The 6,960-nt window shown below is 39.4% G+C and overlaps 1 non-coding gene across 1 annotated transcript; it reads left to right on the top strand.

Moving 5' to 3' along the window:
• The first annotated feature begins 984 nt into the window (after nt 1-984).
• LOC112700046 (small nucleolar RNA R71) lies at nt 985-1,092 on the top strand. The gene has a single exon (XR_003152970.1). It is a non-coding gene; the product is annotated as a small nucleolar RNA R71 (small nucleolar RNA).
• Nucleotides 1,093-6,960: the final 5,868 nt, after the last annotated feature.

Below are 6,960 nucleotides of genomic sequence, written 5' to 3'. Positions count from 1 at the left end.
GTTCAGTAACTTTCTTACTCATCTGACCCACTTGTGCCTCCAAGTTTCTAATGGAGGACCTTGTTTCAGTCATGAAACTTTGAGTGGTTTTGATTAGATCAGAGACCATGGTTGCTAAGTCAGAGAGGCTCTGCTTAGAATTCTCTGTCTGTTGCTGAGAAGATGATGGAAAAGGCTTGCTATTGCTAAACCTGTTTCTTCCACCATTATTGTTGTTGAAACCTTGTTGAGGTCTCTGTTGATCCTTCCATGAGAGATTTGGATAATTTCACCATGAAGGATTATAGGTGTTTCCATAGGGTTCTCCCATGTAATTCACCTCTTCCATTGATGGGTTCTCAGGATCATAAGCTTTTTCTTCAAATGAAGCATCCTTAGTACTGCCTGGTGCAGCTTGCATTCCAGACAGACTTTGAGAAATCATATTGACTTGCTGAGTCAATATTTTGTTCTGAGCCAATATAGCATTCAGAGTATCAATCTCAAGAACTCCTTTCTTCTGATTCGTCCCATTGTTCACAGGATTCCTTTCAGAAGCGTACATGAATTGGTTATTTGTAACCATTTCAATGAGTTCTTGAGCTTTATATGTTTATGTCTATAACATTAAATTAAATAGAATATGTAAAAAAGTGAACCCCCTTTTTTCGAGATTCGCGCGGGAACATACACTTTAAATTTGAAGGAAAAAGTTCAAAATATATTTATTCTAACTCACAGGGAGAAATTCATTGGAGTACTGATGTATTAGTCAATGAAATCTTAGGATTTCATGATTTGTCCAAAAATGGTATGATAATATGCTTTTTCTGTATAACGGGATTGTTAATTACTCGTTGGATTTTGTCGGGCCATTTACCATTTAGTGATTTATATGAATCATTTCTTCTTCAGATGAAGAGATCCTCTAGCAGAGCTATCCAATGACATCTTGGACAGTTCAGACAAACCATCATAAAAGATACCTATGATGCTCCATTTAGAAAGCATGTTAGAGGGACACTTTCTGATCAATTGTTTGTATCTTTCCCAAGCTTCATAGAGGGATTCACCTTCCTTCTGTCTAAAGGTTTGGACTTCCACTCTAAGCTTACTCAATTTTTGAGGTGGAAAGAACTTTGCCAAGAAGGCATTGACTAGCTTTTCCCAAGAGTTCAGGCTTTTGTTAGGTTGTGAGTTGGTGGACGAAATTGTGATCCTCTTTGTATTTGCATGAGATTTAAAAATTGGCTCTATTGGAATTTATGATCACAACTTCATTCAACTTAACCAGCAAGTGTACTGGGTCATCAAAGTAATACCTTACGTGAGTAAGGGTCGATCCCACAGAGATTGTTAGTATGAAGCAAGCTATGGTCACCTTGTAAATCTCATTTAAGCAGATTCATAGGGTCAAATGTAATTGGATTAGATAATTTAAAAGATAAATAAAATAAAAAGGGGTAGAAATACTTATGTAAATCAATAGTGGGAATTTCAGATAGGCGGGTGGAGATGCTAGAATCCTTTCGAATCTCTACTTTCTTATTGCTCTCATCCAATCCTTCTTACTCATTTCCATGGCAAACTGTATGTAGGGCATCACCATCATCAATGGCTACTTTTAATCCTCTCGAGAAAATGGTCCTATGCGCTGTCACTGCACGGCTAATCGTCTGGAGGCATTACCCTTGTTGATAGCTACATCCCATCCTCTCAGTGAAAATGGTCCAAATGCTCTCTCACAACACGGCTAATCATCTGTCGGTTCTCAATCAGGTTGGAGTAGAATCCATTGATTCTTTTACATTTGTCATCACCCCCAGCCTTCAGGAGTTTGAAGCTCGTCACAGTCATTCAATACCGGAATCCTACTCGGAATACCACAGACAAGGTTAGACTTTTCGGATTCCCGGGATCCTACTCGGAATACCACAAACAAGGTTAGACTTTCCGGATCCCCATGAATGCCGCCATCTATCTAGCTTATACCACGAAGATTCTGTTGGGGAATCTAAGAGATATGCGCCCGGCCTAGAGTAGAACGGAAGTGGTTGTCAATCACGCGCGTTCACAGGTGAGAATGATTATGAGTGTCACGGATCATCACATTCATCAAGTTGAAGTGCAACGTATATCTTGGAATAAGAATAAAAGAGAATTGAATAGAAAGTAATAGTGATTGTATTGAAACTTGAGGTACAGCAGAGCTCCACACCCTTAATCTATGGTGTGCAGAAACTCCACCGTTGAAAATACATAAGTGAAAGGTTCAGGCATGGCCGAATGGCCAGCCCCCTAAAACGTGCTCAATGCCCTCCTAAGATGAAGAATAAAACAAAACTGAGACCAAAGATGAAACGTGGTCAAAAGACTACTAATACATTAGTAAAAAGTCTTATTTATACTAAACTAGCTACTAGGGTTTACATGAGTAAGTAATTGATGCATAAATCCACTTCCGGGGCCCACTTGGTGTATGTTTAGGCTGAGCTTGATCTATCCACGAGCTGAGGCTTTTCTTGGAGTTGAACGCCAAGTTATAACGTGTTTTGGGCGTTCAACTCCGGATCATGACGTGTTTCTGGCGTTTAACTCCAGACAGCAGCATGTACTTGGCGTTCAACGCCAAGTTACGTCGTCAATTTCCGAATAAGGTATGGACTATTATATATTTCTGGGAAACTCTGGATGTCTACTTTCCAACGCCGTTAAGAGCGCGCCATTTGAAGTTCTGTAGCTCCAAAAAATCTATTTTGAGTGCAGGGAGGTCAGATTCTAACAGCATCAACAGTCCTTTTGTCAGCCTTTTTCAGAGTTTTGCTCAAGTCCCTCAATTTCAGCCAGAAATTACCTAAAATTACAGAAAAAACACACAAACTCATAGTAAAGTCCAGAAATGTGAATTTAACATAAAAACTAATGAAAACATCCCTAAAAGTAGCTTGAACTTACTAAAAACTACCTAAATACAATGCCAAAAAGCGTATAAATTATCCGCTCATCACAACACCAAACATAAATTGTTGCTTGTCCCCAAGCAAATGAAAATCAAATAGGATAAAAAGAAGAGAATATACTATAAATTCCAGAATATCAATGAATATTACTTCTAATTAGATGAGCGGGACTTATAGCTTTTTGCTTCTGAACAGTTTTTGCATCCCACTTTTTCCTTTGAAGTTTAGAATGATTGGCTTCTCTAGGAACTTAGAATTTCGGATAGTGTTATTGATTCTCCTAGTTAAGCATGTTGATTCTTGAACACAGCTACTTTTATGAGTCTTGGCTGTGGCCCTAAGCACTTTGTTTTCCAGTATTACCACTGGATACATAAATGCCACAGACACATGACTGGGTGAACCTTTTCAGATTGTGACTCAGCTTTGCTAGAGTCCCCAGTTAGAGGTGTCCAGAGCTCTTAAGCACACTCTTTTTGCTTTGGATCACGACTTTAACCACTCAGTCTCAAGCTTTTCACTTGGACCTTCATGACACAAGCACATGGTTAGGGACAGCTTGATTTAGCTGCTTAGGCCTGGATTTTATTACCTTGGGCCCTCCTATCCATTGATGCTCAAAGCCTTGGATCCTTTTTACCCTTGCCTTTTGGTTTTAAGGGCTATTGGCTTTTTCTGCTTGCTTTTTCTTTTTCTTTCTATATATTTTTTTTCGCCATTTTCTTTCTTTTTTTTTCACAAGCTTTTTACTTTTCACTGCTTTTTCTTGCTTCAAGAATCAATTTCATGATTTTTCAGATCATCAATAACATTTCTCTTTATTCATCATTCTTTCAAGAGCCAACAATTTTAACATTCATAAACAGCAAGATCAAAAATATGCACTGTTCAAGCATTCATTCAGAAAACAAAAAGTATTGTCACCACATCAATATAATTAAATTAAATTCAAGGATAAGTTCGAAATTCATGTACTTCTTGTTCTTTTGAATTAAAACATTTTTCATTTAAGAGAGGTGAATGATTACTGGAATTTATTCATAACTTTAAGACATAGTTACTAACTACTAATGATCATGAAGTAGAGATACAAAACATAAATAAACATGAAGCATAAAAAAATAAAAAACAGAGAAATAAGAACAAGGAATGAGTCCACCTTAGTGAGGTGGCGCCTTCTTGAAGAACCAATGGTGCTCTTTGAGCTTCTCTATGTCTCTTCCTTGCTTCTGTTGAATGATTCCTAGTAATTTTGGTGCTCCTATCCTTAGTTGCTCCCAATAATTGTGTGGAGGACAATTTATCCCCTGAGGTATCTCAGGGATCTCTTGATTTGCAGTCAAATGTTCTACCACTAAGCTATAAACCCTTTACATGAGTCTTTCCATCTCCCATGACTCAGAGGTGGAAGCTTTTGTCTTCCCTTTTTTCTCTTCTTCTTTTTCTTTTTTCTTTTTTTTTTTGGATGTCTTTGGCCTTAGGTGCCATTAATGGTTATGGAAAAGCAAAAAGCTATGCTTTTATCACACCAAACATAGAAAATTGCTCGCCCTCGAGCAAGAGAAGAAAGAAAAGATGAAGAATAAGAAGAAGATATGGAGGAGATTGAGGGATGTGTGTATTCGGCTATATGGGTAGGATTGGGTGGGAAAGAGAATTTGAATTTTAAAGGTAGGTGGTGTATGGGGAAGAGTGGATAGATGTAGGTGGTAAATGAAAAATAGAAGGGATGACCATGAATGGAGAGAGAGGGTGAGGTAGGTGGGGATCCTGTGGGGTTCACAGATTCTGAGATGATCCTATGGGGTCCACAGATCCTGAGGTGTCAAGGAATTCCATCCCTGCACTAAATAGGCATTTAAAATGCCTTTGCACACCATTCTGGCGTTTAAACGCCGAGTGATGCACATTCTGGGCGTTCAACGCCCACATGTAACATGTTTCTGGCGTTGAACGCCAGTTTCATGCTTGTTACTGGCATTCAGTGCTAGCTTTTCCTCTAGGCACATTCCTGGCGTTCAGCGCCAGAATGTTGCTTGTTTCTGGCGTTCAGCGCCAGATTCATGCTCTGTTCTGGCGTTGAACGCCAGCCAGATGCTTCTTACTGGCGTTGAACGCCAGTCTGTGCTTCCTCCAGGGTGTGATTTTCTTCTTCTGCTATTTTTGATCCTGTTTTTAATTTTTATATTTTTTTCGTGACTCCTCATGATCATGTACCTAATAAAACACAAAATAACAATAAAATAAAAATTAGATAAAAAAAAATTGGGTTGCCTCCCAACAAGCGCTTCTTTAATGTCAATAGCTTGACAGTGGCTCTCATGGAGCCACAAAGGTGATCAGGTCAATGTTGTATAGTCCCAACACCAAACTTAGAGTTTGGATATGGGATCTTAACACCAAACTTAGAGTTTAGTTGTGGCCTCCCAACACCAAACTTAGAGTTTGACTGTGGGGGCTCTTCTTGACTCTGAACTGAGAGAAGCTCTTCATGCTTACTCTCTTTTGTCACAGAGGGATGGCCATGTGCCTTAAACACAAGGTAGTCCCCATTCAATTGAAGGACTATTTCACCTCTGTTGACATCTATCACAGCTCCTGCTGTAGCTAGGAAAGGTATTCCAAGGATGATGCATTCATCCTCTTCCTTCCTAGTGTCTAAGATTATGAAATCAGCAGGGATGTAAAGGCCTTCAACCTTTACTAACACGTCCTCCACTATTCCATAAGCTTGTCTCAATGACTTGTCTGCCAATTGTAATGAGAACAAGGCAGGTTGTACTTCAATGATCCCCAGCTTCTCCATTACAGAGAGTGGCATAAGATTTATCCCTGACCCTAGATCACATAGAGCTTTTTCAAAGGTCATGGTGCCTATGGTACAAGGTATTATAAACTTGCCAGGATCTTGTTTCTTTTGAGGTAGAGTTTGCTGAATCCAGGTAACTAGCTCATTAATGAGCAAGGGAGGTTCACTTTCCCAAGTCTCATTAGCAAACAACTTGGCATTCAGCTTCATGATAGCTCCTAAATATTGATCAACTTGCTCTCCAGTCACATCTTCATCCTCTTCAGAGGAAGAATAGTCTTCAGAGCTCATGAATGGCAGAAGGAGATTTAATGGAATCTCTATGGTCTCTATATGAGCCTCAGATTCCTTTGGATCCTTAATAGGAAATTCCTTCTTGCTTGAGGGACGTCCCAGGAGGTCTTCCTCACTAGGATTTTTGTCCTCCTCCTCCCTTGTGCATTCGGCCATATTGATTATATTAATGGCCTTGCACTCTCCTTTTGGATTCTCTTCTCTATTGCTTGGGAGAATACTGGGAGGAGTTTCAATGACTTTCTTACTCAGCTGGCCCACTTGTGCCTCCAGATTTCTGATGGAGGATCTTGTTTCACTCATGAAACTGAAAGTGGCCTTTGACAGATCAGAGACTAGATTGGCTAAATTAGAAGTGTTTTGTTCAGAATTCTCTGTCTATTGCTGAGAAGATGATGAAAAAGGCTTGCTATTGCTCAGCCTGTTGCATCCACCATTGTTAAAGCCTTGTTGAGGCTTTTGGTGATCCTTCCATGAGAAATTTGGATGATTTCTCCATGATGAGTTATAGGTGTTTCCATAAGGTTCACTCATGTAGTTAACCTCTGCCATGGCAGGGTTCTCTGGATCATAAGCTTCTTCAGAAGCTGCCTCTTTAGTACTGTTGGATGCATCTTGCCATCCATTTAGATTTTGAGAGATCATGTTGACCTGTTGAGTCAACACTTTGTTCTGAGCCAATATGGCATTCAGAGCATCAATTTCAAGAACTTCTTTCTTCTGAGGTATCCCATTATTCACGGAATTCCTCTCAGAAGTGTACATGAATTGGTTGTTTGCAACATGTCAATAAGTTCCTGAACCTCTTCAGGCATTTTCTTTAGGTGAATAGATCCACCTGCAGAATGGTCCATTGACATTTTTGAAAATTCAGATAGACCATAATAGAATATATCTAATATGGTCCATTCTGAAAAC

Source organism: Arachis hypogaea, chromosome 6 (genome assembly GCF_003086295.3).
Source record: "Arachis hypogaea cultivar Tifrunner chromosome 6, arahy.Tifrunner.gnm2.J5K5, whole genome shotgun sequence".
Classification (NCBI taxonomy): domain Eukaryota; kingdom Viridiplantae; phylum Streptophyta; class Magnoliopsida; order Fabales; family Fabaceae; genus Arachis; species Arachis hypogaea.
The sequence above is the reverse complement of the archived record's forward strand: the minus strand, read 5'-3'. Positions and strand labels throughout refer to the sequence as shown.